At 45.6% G+C, this 17404-nt stretch overlaps 1 protein-coding gene across 1 annotated transcript in view; it reads left to right on the plus strand.

Moving 5' to 3' along the window:
• LOC126266713 (spondin-2-like) overlaps positions 1–17404 on the plus strand; it is a 587627-nt gene that overhangs the window by 309265 nt on the left and 260958 nt on the right. The gene's annotated exons all lie outside the window — the stretch shown is intronic.

Below are 17404 nucleotides of genomic sequence, written 5' to 3' on the forward strand. Positions count from 1 at the left end.
AATGTTCAGCGACCGCCGACTTGCTCGGATATATCAGTCGAGTGTGCCTCTGGTGTTCACGGCAGCCATTTCGTACGGGTCTCCGCGCCGGCACGTTCAGAGGAGCTCAGTCCGTCAGTTCACCTGATGATGGCGACATGAATGATCGCCGAAATATTGTGCCCGTTGGACACTGTACCCGTGGATAATTTGATTGCTTGTCAAATGTTCAAATGTGTGTGAATTCTTATGGGACATAACTGCTAAGGTCTTCAGTCCCTAAGCTTACACTCTACTTAACGTAAATGATCCTAAGGAAAAACACATATGTCCATGCCCGAGGGAGGACTCGAACCTCCGCCGGAACCAGCCACACAGAGTCTGCTTGTCACTGACACATTATCAGCCATAGAACTACTGATGAAACAGTCCACAGGTAAACGGCTGGATGTCAGAGTCCAAGGGGTACAATATTTTGACAAGTGATCGCGTGACTGTCATCAGGTGCGCAGATGAACAGAATGCCCAGGAGCCGCAAGGGGCTTATACACTATGTGATGAAAAGTATGTTGACACCTATCTGAAAATGACTTCCAAGTTCGTAGCGCCCTCCATCGGTAATGCTGGAATTCAGTATGGTGTTGGCCCATTCTTAGCCTTGATGACAGCTTCCACTCTCGCAGCCATACGTTCGATCAGGTGCTGGAAGGTTTTTTGGAGAATGGCAGCCCGTTCTTCACGGAGTGCTGCACTGAGGAGAGGTATCGACGTCGGTCGGTGAGGCTTGGCACGAACTTGGCGTTCCAAAACATCCCAAAGGTGTTCTATAGGATTCGGGTCAGGACTCTGTGCAGGCCAGTCCATTACAGGGATGTTATTGTCGCGTAACCACTCCTCCATACGCCCCGCATTATAAACAGGTGCTCGATCGTGTTGAAAGATGCAGTCGCCATCCCCGTATTGCTCTTCAACAGTGGGAAGCAATAAAGTGCTTTAAACATCAGTGTAGGCCTGTGCTGTGATAGTGCCACGAAAAACAAGGGGTGCAAGCACCCTCCGTGAAAAACACGAGCACACCATAACACCACTGCCTCCGAATTTTCCTGTTGACATTACTCGCGCTGGCAGAAGACGTTCACCGGGCATTCGCCATACCCACACCCTGCCATCGGACCGCCACAATGTGTTCGTCACTCCACACAACGTTTTTCCACTGTTCAGCCGTCCAATGTTTACGCTAGTTACACCAAGCGAGGCGCCGTTTGGCGTCTACCGGCGTGATGTGTGGCTTTTGAGCAGCAACTCGACCATGAAATCGAAGTTTTCTCACCTCCCGCCTAACTGTCATAGTACTTGCAGTAGATCCTGATGAAGTTTCGAATTCCAGTGTGATGGTCTGGATAGAAGTCTGACTATTACACGTTACGACCCTCTTCAAATGTCAGCGGTTTCTGTCAGTCAACAGACGAGTTCGGGCTCTACGCTGTTGTGCTGTACGTGTCCCTTCACGTTTCCACTTCACTATCACATGGGAAACAGTGGACCTAGGGAGGTTTAGCAGTGTGTAAATCTCGCGTACAGACGTATGACACAAGTGACACACAATCACCTGACTACGTTCGAAGTCCGTTAGTTCCGCGGACCGCCCCGTTCTGCTCTCTCACGATGTCTGATGACTACTGAGGTCGCTGATATGGAGTACCTGGCAGCAGGTGGCACCACAATGAACCTACTATGAAAAACGTATGTTTTTGGGGGTGTACGGATACTTTTGATCGCATAGTGTATCTCTTCGTCCCGTCCCGCCGATTCGTCGATCCGTCTGGGATTTGCACCCAGGGTCGCGTGTTGGCGGCGTCTAAGCTGTTGCCCCGCCTGCCCCCGAAGTCGGTTCGTTGAGCAATGTCTCCTTGCTCTAGAGACTAATTGCCGGTTCCCAGGCCATGTTAAAGATGTAACCACTATCGCGTCTGATCAGCTGTTCCGCTACTCGAATCTCGATTCCTTTTTTTAATGACACAGTCCCACAAGTTAGACCTCTGCGTCCAAACATCAGTATAAACGAAAGCCATGCAGTGTAGTTCTGATAGGCAGTGTTCCGTGTTTGCCGACTTTTTAGACTGCGACGATCTGGAGTGCTGCTGGCGTTTACGGCAGCAATTTTCGATAGTAAGTTCCATCTGACCTATGCATGTCATGCCATTTCGGCAAGGGAGCTGTTGTAGCCTGTGAACGTCTAAGACACTATCAAGCAGTTCCTGTGTTTCAGCTGGTGGGCGGAAATCAGTGTTTCAGGAGAATTCGTCCTTTCTTTCTAGACAATGTGTCACAAAACACTGTATAATAAACACAGTAGCCGCATCCTCTTCAGTTTCCTTTTCTGTTTTTTGGTGGATCTATAGGCGGAGCAGGTCGTAGGAGTCTCCGATTATGGCAACGTTGTCACCTCCCGAAATATTGTGCCCGGTGGACCCTGATGCCCGTCTGTTCACCTGTGAATTATTTCGCGATGAGTTCGCCAGAATTTGAAGAATTATATAGATTTATTATTTTTTATTTGTTCATATCTTCGTATGGCACGGCGACTCTACAATCGCAGCTGAATACGAATATAGTTAGTCATCAGTGCGATTCTCTTCTCCGTATTACCACAGAAGACACATAACTGTCTCCGTTTGTACTGAACTACCAAGAAGTACGCGGGCATAGTTGTAGCTTGCCATGTCAAAGCAAAACGCAGAATCTCTAATATGTCAATACACATGGCTTTTTTAAGTGATGCTGCCACCCCAGCACAGAGGTAGCCCATAGGCCTTGAGTCTGATGGTTTCGCTGAAACGCTTTAATGGAACTACTAAGAAAAAGGCCAAGGCTTTCTCTTACTGAAGTAACGAGGCCCGTAGTTTATTGGGACGCAAGCTCCTGTTTACTACGCACATTTCTTCAGATAAAATAGCAAACTGAACAGTAAAATTCCGTAGCGTTGCGCATACTTATAGAACTCACACGTAAAGGTTAATCAGTCTTATTGGTCAAACTCAGTGCTTTTCCTTTTCAAACTGAGAAATAAATACTATTAATGTATGAATGCCTGTATCGCGGGGATATGAATTACTTAAATATTCTCGGACTTCCAGCCGCACAAGTTGGTTAAAATACTACGAGCTTTCTAGTTTATTAAATGTTATTAATATTTCTAAAGCCAAACTACACTTTCCTAAACTAATCAATGATGAGTCTGAAACGCTTATTGCAATTCATTCAACTTAACTGTACTGAATTAATACACAACCGTTTGGCGTAAACCAACTCGGCCTGGAGCCGATGATACACGGAGTCATTCGGCTTTCCTTATTGCTCAAATGTGTTGTAAAAGTTCGTAATAAAATTATGTTTTGACTGTTTAATCATAGCGCAGTATCATAAGAATCTATCATGTTATTACAAACACGAAGTGAACTTTAATTTAGTAATGATTAATAAATGAAAAAATGAGATGTGATGCGCAGACCGGAGGGCTGTCCCTCTATATTATGTTTTTACGGCAGGCAGTTATGAAGTAAGTCGATATAGCTGACGCAGTTTTTCCCGAGCGCTGTAACTATGTGGCAGCATCTTTCATTTGTGCCTCCCTCCGCTTTATGACATCATACATCAGCTACTTCGTCTTCGCTCAAGTGAGATATGATATATGGGAATAAAGCAGTGGCTCCAAGAGTCAGGTATGTTTCAATGGACTTAGGATCAAGCAACAACTCCCCTTTTGTTTGTGGTTTCCTATTCTTCCATTTCTCTTTCATCTGGTTCCCATGTCGTTTTTTCCTTTCATCTGCGCCACATTCCTGATTTCTAATTTTTCTCTACTTTGAAAACATTCTAAATTTAATATTTTGTTATTTCTATGATCCACAATTATTTTACATTGTTACTTTCTAATTACTTTCTGTTTTCTGTAATCCATTCTACACTGAAACTCCAAAGAAACTGGTATAGGCAAGAATATTCAAATACAGAGATACGTAAAGAGGCAGAGCATGGCGCTGCCGTCGGCAAAACCTATATAAGACAGCAAGTGTCTGGCGCAGTTTTTAGATCGGTTACTGCTGCTACATTGACAGGTTATCAAGATTTAAGTGAGTTGGAACGTGTTGTTATATGCCGCGCACGAGCGATTGGACATACCATCTCCGAGGTAGCGATCAAGTGGGGATTTTACCGTCCGATCATTTCGCGAGAGTACTGTGAATATCAGGAATACGGTAAACCATCAGATCTCTGACGACGCTGTGGACGGACAAAGATCCTGCAAAAACGGGACCAACGACGACTGAAGAGAATCGTTCAACGTGACAGAAGTGCGTCTCATCCGCAAACTGCTGAATATTTCAATGCTGGGCCATCAGCACGTGTCAGCGTGCGAAACATTCATCGATACGGACTTTCGGACTCAAAGGCCCACTTGTGTACCGTTGATGACTGCACGTCACATAGCTTTGCGCTTCGCTTAGGCCCTTCGACAGCGACATTGGACTGTAGACGACTGGAAACATGAAACTTCCTGGCAGATTAAAACTGTGTGCCCGACCGAGACTCGAACTCGGGACCTACTGCCTTTCGCGAGATAGTGCTCTACCAACTGAGCTACCGAAGCACGACTAACGCCCGGTACTCTCAGCTTTATTTCTGCCGAGACTCGAAATAGGCAATAGGCAATAGATCCCGAGTTCTAGTCTCGGTCGGGCACACAGTTTTAATCTGCCAGGAAGTTTCATATCAGCGCACACTCCGCTGCAGACTGAAAATCTCATTCTGGAAACATCCCCCAGGCTGTGGCTAAGGCATGTCTCCGCTATATCCTTTCTTTCAGGAGTGCTAGTTCTGCAAGGTTCGCAGGAGAACTTCTGTGAAGTTTGGAAGGTAGGAGACGAGATATTGGCAGAAATAAAGCTGTGAGTACCGGGCGTGAGTCGTGCTTCGGTAGCTCTGTTGGTAGACCACTTGCCCGCGAAAGGCAATAGGTCGCGAGTTCGAGTCTCGGTCGGGCACACAGTATTAATCTGCCAGGAAGTTTCATATTAGCGCACACTCCGCTGCAGAGTGAAAATCTCATTCTGGAAACATCCCCCAGGCTGTGGCTAAGGCATGTCTCCGCTATATCCTTTCTTTCAGGAGTGCTAGTTCTGCAAGGTTCGCAGGAGAACTTCTGTGAAGTTTGGAAGGTAGGAGACGAGATATTGGCAGAAATAAAGCTGTGAGTACCGGGCGTGAGTCGTGCTTCGGTAGCTCTGTTGGTAGACCACTTGCCCGCGAAAGGCAATAGGTCGCGAGTTCGAGTCTCGGTCGGGCACACAGTATTAATCTGCCAGGAAGTTTCATATTAGCGCACACTCCGCTGCAGAGTGAAAATCTCATTCTGGAAACATCCCCCAGGCTGTGGCTAAGGCATGTCTCCGCTATATCCTTTCTTTCAGGAGTGCTAGTTCTGCAAGGTTCGCAGGAGAACTTCTGTAAAGTTTGGAAGATAGGAGACGAGATATTGGCAGAAATAAAGCTGTGAGTACCGGGCGTGAGTCGCGCTTCGGTAGCTCTGTTGGTAGAGCACTTGCCCGCGAAAGGCAATAGGTCCCGAGTTTGAGTCTCGGTCGGGCACACAGTTTTAATCTGCCAGGAAGTTTCATATTAGCGCACACTCCGCTGCAGAGTGAAAATCTCATTCTGGAAACATCCCCCAGGCTGTGGCTAAGGCATGTCTCCGCTATATCCTTTCTTTCAGGAGTGCTAGTTCTGCAAGGTTCGCAGGAGAACTTCTGTAAAGTTTGGAAGATAGGAGACGAGATATTGGCAGAAATAAAGCTGTGAGTACCGGGCGTAAGTCGTGCTTCGGTAGCTCTGTTGGTAGACCACTTGCCCGCGAAAGGCAATAGGTCCCGAGTTCGAGTCTCGGTCGGGCACACAGTTTTAATCTGCCAGGAAGTTTCATATTAGCGCACACTCCGCTGCAGAGTGAAAATCTCATTTTGGACTGGAAACATTATTACTGGTCGGACGAGTCTCGTTTCAGATTGTGCCAAGCGGATGGACGTGAACAGGTATCGAGAGAACCTCATGACCCCATGGGTCCTGCATGTCAGCAGGGGACTGTTCAAGCTTGTGGAGAGACTGTAATAGTGTGGAGCGTGTGCCGTTGGAATGGTATGGGACTCCTGATACGTCTAGATATGTCTCTGACAGGTGACACGTACGTAAGTATCCTGTCTGATCACCTGCAACCATTCCTGTCCATTGTGCATTCAGACGGACTTTGGCAATTAAAACAAGACAATGCTCCACACGCGTCCAGAACTGCTACAGAGTGGCTCCAGGAACAGTCTTCTGAGATTAAATACGTCCCCTGGCCAAGAAACTCCGCAGACATGAACGTAATTGAGCATATCTGGGATGACTTGCAACGTGCTGTTCAGAGGACATCTCCAACTCCTCGTACTCTTACGGATTTATGGGCAGCCCTGTAGCACTACCTCAGACGTTAGTCGAGTCCATCCCACGTCTTATTGCGGCATTTCTGCGTTCTCGCAGGGGCCCCACACGATATTAGGCAGTTGTACCAGTTATTTTCTTTTTCTTCTTTAGTTTAAATTATGCGGAAAGCTGAAGAGTCGAACCGATTCTCGCAGGGGCCCCACACGATATTAGGCAGGTGTACCAGTTATTTTCTTTTTCTTCTTTAGTTTAAATTATGCGGAAAGCTGAAGAGGTCGAACCAATTTATAGTAAGAAAAGGTATATACAAGGTGGACTGACAAACTTTCAGAGGTCGTTCCGGGATACCTTCTGAGTATTTTGGTATGAAGAACCCACGGTTTCCAGCCGCTCGTTTAGAGTAATATTATAATTATAGCTTATTCGGTTTTGTTACCGCAGCCACACGTGTTACTGTGAAAATACGTTCACAATAGTGATGAAGCCTGCAGTGGGTAAGCATCAAAACGTTCAATGTAAAGGGCAGAGTAATGCAGAAACCTTCAGAAACAAAAGTACTGATACGTCGCTCTTGTCGCTGCGGTACAAGGTCGGCACAGCGTCGTCGTGTCGCCTTTCCATAGAATGCAGTGATCCCACTCACTAGATGCGTGTCGGCCAACCTTCTATCAGCAAACCTTCCATGCTGCAGAATGGCAAAGAAACTGTGACGAAAAAGCAAACTCAAGACAGGACGAAGCAGTACTGGATGCAATGATGAGCGCGAAGAGTAAACGTGGCGTTATTGTTGTCGGCAGCAAATACTGTGAACGACGTATACCGTCTACATTTGTACTATCTTCTGTGCAATATAAATATAATGCGAACTGGTGCAAGAAACCAAACGGAAGGCAATATTCTGTAACGAGCCGCTGGAGAGAATGGTCCCGTGTACAGAATTCCCGAACAATCTCTGTAAGTTTGTCAGTAGACTCTGATGCATTCTGCATAAATTGACAGAGGCGGGAGCTAAGTCCTAGATTATTCACCGAGACTACACCCCATTGCTAGTTGCCTACGTTCCGTTACTGTTTCCACTTATATGTAGTCCTGTCGGTGTGGTTCAGTGTCTGAAGATGTAGGCCCGTTGCTACATTTACAAGGCCGTTGTTAGTACCAACAATGGAGATATTGAGTCCACACGCGTAAATGTCGTCACTGAACTATTCGCTTTCACTATCTTCATTTGCACTCACTGCTGGATCCTTCCGCATAATTTGCATCCGCGGCGTCTGTGAGTCCGCGATGTCACGTTTCCTTATTTTCTGTTAACAGGCTGTTTAATATTTGTCATTAGGTCGTCAGTATGACACCACTTTTCAGGATCCAGTATCGTCTTAAATAAAATGGAACACTCTGTGTAGCACAGTGGAACGCAACATGTCAAAAAATGGCTCAAATGGCTCTAAGCACTATGAGACTTAACATCTGAGGTCATCAGTCTCCTAGACTTAGAACTACTTAAACCTAACTAACCTAAGGACATCACACACATCCATGTCCGAGGCAGGATTCGAACCGGCGACCCTAACAGCAGCGTGGTTCCGGACTGAAGCGCCTAGAACCGCTCGGCCACAGAGGCCGGCGGCAATATGTCCTGGAGTGCCTTTGTCTCTGCGCTTGCACTCGCCACTCTGTCTGGTTGTGAGTCGTTCAAAATGACTGATATAAGGGCTGTGTCCTGTCAAAAGATGCACCATTCCACTACTAAGATTGGAAAGAAGCATTTTCAGTCTTTCCCAGATGTTTCTAAATAAAGAGTAAACTCTTGTTGGCCGGCCGGAGTGGCCGAACGGTTCTAGGTGCTACAGTCGGGAACCGTGCGAACGCTACGGTCGCAGGTTCGAATCCTACCGCGGGCATGGGTGTGTGTGATGTCTCAGGTTAGTTAGGTTTAAGTAGTTCTAAGTTCTTGGGGGCTGATGACCTTAGAAGTTAAGTCCCATAGTGCTCAGAGCCGTTTAAACTATTGTTGGTATTGTGCATCAACTTATTTTTGCGGCGCAGTGATTCTTCCATAAAATTTCGGATGTAAAGCCGCATAAATTTCACTTCTTCTGATATTTCGGCTGTATACCGTCCAGCCATCTTCAGCGTGAGCCGGGGGATCGATGCTCGAGCACTTGGTCCGTCCCTCTAACCTCTGGACCGCGCTACTATACATGCGGCCACAGATACAAAATGCGCCATAGACGTTGACCGGTGATGAAGACGTAAAACATACGCATGAAATTATATCTATGGCTGCACTGTCGATCTACAGGGTGACAACGATGTGTCACTGCGAGGCTTCACAACGGTGCAGCTCGCAGTGATACATAGATTTCACCGTGTGAATCCACCTTGAAGCCATAGATCTAATTTCATGCGTATGTTGTAGCTCCTTGCCGGCGATCAACGTTTCCGGTCCCTTGTGTATCTGTGGCCGCATACACAATGGCGTGGGCCACTGTTTTAAAAGGACAGAGCAAGCGCTGGAGCGTCATTCCCCCGGCTCACTCGAGACATGGCTGAAAGGTATGCGGCCGAAATATCAGAAGAATACGTCAAATTTGTGCGGCTGCACGCCAGAAATTATATGGTACATCATTATGGTACATCAGGTATCTTACCCTCCACATCCTTTGGGTGGCTTTTCCTGCTTCATTTGTAAATTTGTTTCCTCCACACCATAGCAGCCGAAGGAAACATTCATAAGGTGCATGAGAAAGTTCGGTGAATGATCTCAGAAAATAAAGGAAACAAGAGTTACAAAACGCATCACCATTAGCTAAAACACACTTTTGACACCGGTTGTAAAGCTGTTGGAAACTGTCAGCAAACACTTCGCCCGAAGCACCGTGGTCACGCGTTGTTGGACATCTGCATAATTACAGGAGACGGTACCTGGTGCTACCAATACGATGCGGAGACGATTCAACAGTCAATGAATGGCACGGTGTTCATAGTATTCCCTGGCTCCCTCGGACAGAAAGCATGATGAATCCAGTCGAAAAAGGTGAACAGCATCGTTTTAATATTGGATTTTGTGACTTCTTCTTTTCGGAGACGGGAAGGAACATGCCATTCACTGCCGATCGTATTGGTAGCACCAGTTTCTTCTCCTTTCATGATGCGGCTATCCAACAATACCTCACCACGGAAATTCGAGCGGTTTCACAAGAAGCGTTTGCTGAAAGTTCTCAACAGCTTTACAAACGTTGACAGAAGTGCGTTGCTAATGCCGATTACCTTGAAGGCCAGTAAAGGTATCTCGTTTCTAACTCTTGTTTCCTTTATTTTCTTCGACCATTCATCCACGTTTTCAGACGCAGCTTGTATTTCTCGATATTGATAGCATAGAGTATTTAGTTTTGGGGCCGTCCCTGTGTTTTATGAACTTCATTAGATCTTATCATTGAAACTGTTACATATGAATAAAAAATACTGAGTCTAGTAGCGACACGCCATTTGCTCTCAACGACCCTAAAATTCCCAAGATGAGTTCTTTTTTTTTCGCACACAGTCGGCCATCTCTCCTTTTTGAGTGTGTTTTGTAACTGTTTCTTGTCGGTGGTTGTGTTCGATGTATTTAGACTGCAGTGTCGTCTTCACATTGTTTATGGCATTGAGGTAGGATAGATAAGACGATTCGTGTTGTCCCTATACTGCTTCCTCCATTCGACTACCGTCAAAGCAGCAGGCAGAATTCAGTGCAGTCAAAGCAGCGGCCAAATTCAATGCATTCACTGTCTCGAGTGCCAAAACGACACCTCTTCACAATGAGGAGGCGGAGGGGTAAGGCAGTGCTTCTGATTTAGCTCGAGACGGTGACAGCCGTCCTAGCAGTCAGCAGTCAGAGCTACGACCTCCCATGTGCTTCCCCGACAAACGCTAGTGATCGAAAATTTATTTTACTATCGATTACCTTCGATCCAAGACGAATTTCTCAAGTGTGTGCGATCAGCTGTGGAGACAAAGACATTTGCCGATACTTCATACAGTTGATACGTATAATTTACTTCCAAAGGTGACAGTTTCAGAACATATCTTTTGTTCTTCATCTTTTATAATCTCCTGTGGTACTGGAACACGAGTCTAGAGTTTCCTCTGTTCAGTAGCATACTAAACAGAAATGAATGCGTCACACAAGACCTAACTTTTTTTGAGGGGCACAAGGAAAGACTCGAGGCTTATAATGTTTGTAGCGTGGGTACATTTACCAAGAAGTAAAGCATACCAAGGAGAAATTCGAATAGGGAATTAAAATTGAGGGGGGAATTGACATTAAGGGACGAGCAATAAAGGAAGCGGAAATAGGAGACAGGAGGAATAAAAACTTTAACATTTTCTTGCGATACTATGTTTCTGTTACAGACGGCTAAGGACTTGGAAGATTACTCTAACAAAAGAGAAGTGTTGGAAAGAGATTATAAGGCGAATGTCAACAGAACTAAGTAAAGAGAGTGGAACACAGTCTAATAAAAGCAGGTGATGCAGACGGAAGCAGATTAGGAAGTGAGATATGAGGGCTATTCGGAAAGTAAGGAATGATGGGACGCGAAATGGAGACCATAGTGAAAATCAAAACTGTTTTATTTGCAACCGTTAGCTATAACTTCCAGCTACTTATCTCCATAGTCGCCGATCCGACATAGACGTTTGTCGTAGCGTTGTTCCAACTTTCCAATACCGCGCTTTAGAAGGCAGCCGCCAGTGCTTTCCGCCACTTCTCTATGCTGGCCTACAGCTCGTTGCCCGTGCCAAAATGTTGTCTTCATAGCCAGCAGTTCATGTGAGCAGAGATGAAACTCAGAGGGATACAATCTGGGGCCGCATTGTGGGCAATCAAACATTTCCAGTTGAAAACGATGCAGGAGCATCTTCATTTCGCCTGCAGAATGCGGCTGAGAATTGTTTTGAAGAAAAAAACGCACGACAGCTATGTAATGTTGGCTGCATAACCTCAGGCGAAATTTCTCACCAGGCCTTCGTGCTTGGAGGGAGACACTATTGTTCTAGGTATCTTTATGTGCTCCCTGTGTGCTCAGAACTAAAAACAACGACCTAATGCCATCGACGGGCATACTAGAGACACTGCCCAACACACCTGTGTAAAACTTCATCGGATTTTCACTGTGGTTTCCATTTTGCGATCGATCGTTCCTTACTTTCCCAATAACCCTCGTACAAAGGTAGCAAATGACTTCTGCTATTTGAAAAGCAAAATAACTAAAGATGACCCATTCAGAGAGAACATAAAGTGAACCTGGCAGTAGGAAGGAAAAAGGTTCTGAAAAAGAGGTATTTTTAACATACAGCATAAATTTAAGGGTTAGGGAGCCTTTTTATGAAAGTAATCATCTGAAGTGTAACTTATGCGGAAGTAAATTGAAATGTGGAGAAAAGATATTTATGACAGAAGAAAACTAAATTAATGATTCAGTTGATATGACTCGTCTTGAGGCATCAAAGAATCGTCAATTTTGTAATGGATGGGAGTTGTGGAGGGGGTGGAGGGGTGGGGGGGTAACGATTGTGGGATCAAGATTTGACTATAAATACAAATAGATGTAGGTTCAGTAGTTACACGGAGATGAGGAGGCTTGCATAGGATAAACTAGCATGTAATATTACTTCAAACCAATCTTCAGATTGATGTCCACAACAGCAGCAACACATCATGCTGGAGCAATCGAATGTTTTTGAAGCTCTCATTAAGAAGAGGAAAATACGAGAACGGTTTTTTGATAATGTTGTTCTTTAGGTGTCCAACTGGCAACGCAAGGAGCAGGATGATAGCTCCATACCCCGCCTCTGAAAAAAGAAAGAAAAACCCAACGTCCGTCATAACGTGAGGTGATGTGACGAACGAGTTGGCCATATCGTGTTAGATGTTTTGGTGAAACAAAAGACAGAGCTACACCTTTGTCTGCCGAAGCAGAACTTTGTTTACGACAAGTAGTATGGATTGTGAGCAAAGAGGAAGAAGTATCGGAGTTTTTGCTAACCTGACCGTTGCGGAGAATAGAGTCGCAGGCGAGAGAATCGAAGGCAGTCTGAACGAAAACTTGCAAACGTTTCCTGTGCGGAGAACTCGTAGCTGCAGATGTAACTTCCCACGCTGTGAACAAGTCTAGACACGAAAGTTTTGTAACGGGACACCATTGCAGGCGAGGACAGATGCACTGCTCTAGTTTCAAAATGGGAAGCGAGTCTCTGTGCACTACCGTGAGATGGTTCTAACTAGGCGCTTTCCAGAAAGTTCTCCTTTGCGAGGGAACAACAACACTCCCAGCTTCCGTGAAACGTAATTTGCAAATATTCGGGAGATCTAGCTTGCAGACATTGCAGAGGCCATCAGTGGGAGTCTCTCGTTTTCATATTCAGCAGTTCTAAAACTAATTAACTAAAGGTCGTATCCTGATTTGTATCTACATTTCTTTAAATAGTTATTGTAGACTTACGGCAGTTTTTACAGATCTACATCTACATCTACATGACTACTCTGCAATTCACATTTAAGTGCTTGGCAGAGGGTTCATCGAACCACAATCATACTATCTCTCTACTATTCCACTCCCGAACAGCGAGCGGGAAAAACGAACACCTAAACCTTTCTGTTCGAGCTCTGATTTCTCTTATTTTATTTTGATGATCATTCCTATCTATGTAGGTTGGGCTCAACAAAATATTTTCGCATTCGGAAGAGAAAGTTGGTGACTGAAATTTCGTAAAAAGGTCTCGCCGCGACGAAAAACGTCTATGCTGTAATGACTTCCATCCCAACTCGTGTATCATATCTGCCACACTCTCTCCCCTATAACGCGATAATACAAAACGAGCTGCCCTTCTTTGCACCCTCTCGATGTCCTCCGTCAATCCCACCTGGTAAGGATCCCACACCGCGCAGCAATATTCTAACAGAGGACGAACGAGTGTAGTGTAAGCTGTCTCTTTAGTGGACTTGTTGCATCTTCTAAGTGTCCTGCCAATGAAACGCAACCTTTGGCTCGCCTTCCCGACAATATTATCTATGTGGTCCTTCCAACTGAAGTTGTTTGTAATTTTAACACCCAGGTACTTAGTTGAATTGACAGCCTTGAGAATTGTACTATTTATCGAGTAATCGAATTCCAACGGATTTCTTTTGGAACTCATGTGGATCATCTCACACTTTTCGTTATTTAGCGTCAACTGCCACCTGACACACCATACAGCAATCTTTTCTAAATCGCTTTGCAGCTGATACTGGTCTTCGGATGACCTTACTAGACGGTAAATTACAGCATCATCTGCGAACAACCTAAGAGAACTGCTCAGATTGTCACCCAGGTCATTTATATAGATCAGGAACAGTAGAGGTCCCAGGACGCTTCCCTGGGGAACACCTGATATCACTTCAGTTTTACTCGATGATTTGCCGTCTATTACTACGAACTGCGACCTTCCTGACAGGAAATCACGAATCCAGTCGCACAACTGAGACGATACCCCATAGCTCCGCAGCTTGATTAGAAGTCGCTTGTGAGGAACGGTGTCAAAAGCTTTCCGGAAATCTAGAAATACGGAATCAACTTGAGATCCCCTGTCGATAGCGGCCATTACTTCGTGCGAATAAAGAGCTAGCTGTGTTGCACAAGAGCGATGTTTTCTGAAGCCATGCTGATTACGTGTCAATAGATCGTTCCCTTCGAGGTGATTCATAATGTTTGAATACAGTATATGCTCCAAAACCCTACTGCAAACCGACGTCAATGATATAGGTCTGTAGTTAAATGGATTACTCCTACTACCCTTCTTGAACACTGGTGCGACCTGCGCAATTTTCCAATCTGTAGGTACAGATCTATCGGTGAGCGAGCGGTTGTATATGAGTGCTAAGTAGGGAGCTATAGTATCAGCGTAATCTGAAAGGAACCTAATCGGTATACAATCTGGACCTGAAGACTTGCCCGTATCAAGCGATTTGAGTTGCTTCGCAACCCCTAAGGTATCTACTTCTAAGAAACTCATGCTAGCAGATGTTCGTGTTTCAAATTCTGGAATATTCCATTCGTCTTCCCTGGTGAAGGAATTTCGGAAAACTGCGTTCAATAACTCCGCTTTAGCGGCGCAGTCGTCGATAACAGTACCATCGGCACTGCGCAGCGAAGGTATTGACTGCGTCTTGCCGCTTGTGTACTTTACATACGACCAGAATTTCTTCGGATTTTCTACCAAATTTCGAGACAATGTTTCGTTGTGGAACCTATTAAAGGCATCTCGCATCGAAGTACGTGCCAAATTTCGCGCGTCTGTAAATTTTAGCCCATCTTCAGGATTTCGCGTTCTTCTGAACTTCGCATGCTTTTTCCGTTGCCTCTGCAACAGCGTTCGGACCTTTTTTGTGTACCACGGGGGATCCGTTCCATCTCTTACCAATTTATGAGGTATGAATATCTCAATTGCTGTTGCTACTATATCTTTGAATTTGAGCCACATCTCGTCTACATTCGCATAGTCAGTTCGGAAGGAATGGAAATTGTCTTTTAGGAAGGCTTCTAGTGGTACTTTATCCGCTTTTTTAAATAAAATTATTTTGCGTTTGTTTCTGATGGATTTGGAAGAAATGGTATTGAGCCTAGCTACAATGACCTTGTGATCACTAATCCCTGCATCAGTCATGATGCTCTCTATCAGCTCTGGATTGTTTGTGGCCAAGAGGTCAAGTGTGTTTTCGCAACCATTTACAATTCGCGTGGGTTCGTGGACTAACTGCTCTAAATAATTTTCGGAGAATGCATTTAGGACAATCTCGGAAGACGTTTTGTGCCTACCACCGGTTTTGAACAAGTATTTTTGCCAACATACCGAGGGTAGGTTGAAGTCCCCACCAACTATAACCGTATGAGTGGGGTATTTATTTGTTACGAGACTCAAACTTTCTCTGAACTGTTCCGCAACTGTATCATCGGAGTCTGGGGGTCGGTAGAAGGAGCCAATTATTAACTTAATTCGGCTGTTAAGTATAACCTCCACCTACACCAATTCGCACAGAGTATCTACTTCGACTTCACTACAAGATAAACCACTACTGACAGACACCAACACTCCACCACCAATTCTGCCTAATCTATCTTTCCTGAACACCGTCTGAGTCTTCGTAAAAATTTCTGCAGAACTTATTTCAGGCTTTAGCCAGCTTTCTGTACCTATAACGATATCCGCTTCTGTGCTTTCTATTAGCGCTTGAAGCTCAGGGACTTTTCCAGCGCAACTACAACAGTTTACAACTATAATTCCGACTGTTCCTTGATCCAAGCACGTCCTGTAATTGCCAAGCACCCTTTGACATTGCAGCCCATCCCGCACTTTCCCGAGGCCTTCTAACCTAAAAAACCGCCCAGTCCACGCCACACAGCCTCCGCTACCCGTGTAGCCGCCAGCTGAGTGTAGTGAACTCCTGACCTATTCAGCGGAACCCGAAACCCCACCACCCTATGGCGCAAGTCAAGGAATCTGCAGCCAATACGGTCGCAAAACCGTCTGAGCCTCTGATTCAGACCCTCCACCCGGCTCTGCACCAAAGGTCCGCAGTCGGTTCTGTCAACGATGCTGCAGATGGTGAGCTCTGCCTTCATCTCGTAAGCAAGACCGGCAACCTTCACCAAATCAGATAGCCGCTGGAATCCAGAGAGAATTTCCTCAGATCCAAAGCGACACACGTCATTAGTGCCGACATGTGCCACCACCTGCAGCTGTCTGCACCCTGTGCTCTTCATGGCATCCGGAAGGACCCTTTCCACATCAGGAATGACTCCTCCCGGAATGCACACGGAGTGCACACTGGATTTCTTCCCCTCCTTAGCCGCCATATCCCTAAGGGGCCCCATTACGCGCCTAACATTGGAGCTCCCAACTACCAGTAAGCCCAACCTCTGCGATTGCCCGGACCTTGAAGGCTGAGAATGATCCTCTGAAACAGGGCAGGCAGCTGCATCTGGCTCAGCCAGAGACAGTGCCTGAAACCGGTTTGTCAGACGCACCGGGGAGGCTTTCTGGTCAGCTTCCGGGGACGCCTTTCGCTGCCTGCCACGCCTTGGAACGACCTCCCAATCAACCACAGGCGAGGGCTCAGCTCCACTGCGGGCAGCAACCGGGGCAACCACAGCGGCAGACCGATCTGGGGACAGACGGGATGAGGTTGACATCCCCGTGATACCCGAGTCCGGCTCCCCACAGTGGTGTCCATTGGCAACAGCCTCAAGCTGCGCGACCGAAGTCAGCGCCGATTGCAGCTGTGAGCGAAGGGATGCCAAGTCAGCCCTCATCGCAAAGGAAGTCTGATAAACCGATATAAAGCCTCTGGAGCCACTAAAATTTCCATTTTCATTATAAACAAAACCTCTTTTAATAATTAAGCTACTGGCCTAAGTGCATTCTTTATTGACTTTGATACCATCTACTCAAAAAGTAAAATAATGCGTGTTTTATTACCGTGTGCATTTCGTTAGTTCAACAGTTTACAAGGTTCCCTTCACTACTTCCTACCTACCTCTTATTCATTCATCTATAGACAATTTCAAAATGATGAGGTGAAAGCTTAATTAGGGTGAATTAACAAATAACTGGATCCAAAAAAATATTTAATTTGAGAATACACGATCCTCACAAGTTTTATGCAAATTAGGAAGCACTCTATTGAAATGGTGGTAGAGACAGACTGGCAACGTCTGAGAAATTGTCATTATATTCTTCATTTATAATGAAGTAGGTGAAAGACTCCTGGAGTTGAGACAGAGGAATGGAATGAAAATAGCAAACAGCTGGTTTACGAAGAGAGAAAGTCATGTTATCTCCGGATACAGTTGGGATGGAAGAATCAAGAGTGTAATTGATTATATTCTAGTAGATAGGGAATGGGGAGAGAAAGTAACAAATGTGA

The sequence above is a fragment of the Schistocerca gregaria genome, chromosome 4 (assembly GCF_023897955.1).
Source record: "Schistocerca gregaria isolate iqSchGreg1 chromosome 4, iqSchGreg1.2, whole genome shotgun sequence".
Lineage (NCBI taxonomy): Eukaryota > Metazoa > Arthropoda > Insecta > Orthoptera > Acrididae > Schistocerca > Schistocerca gregaria.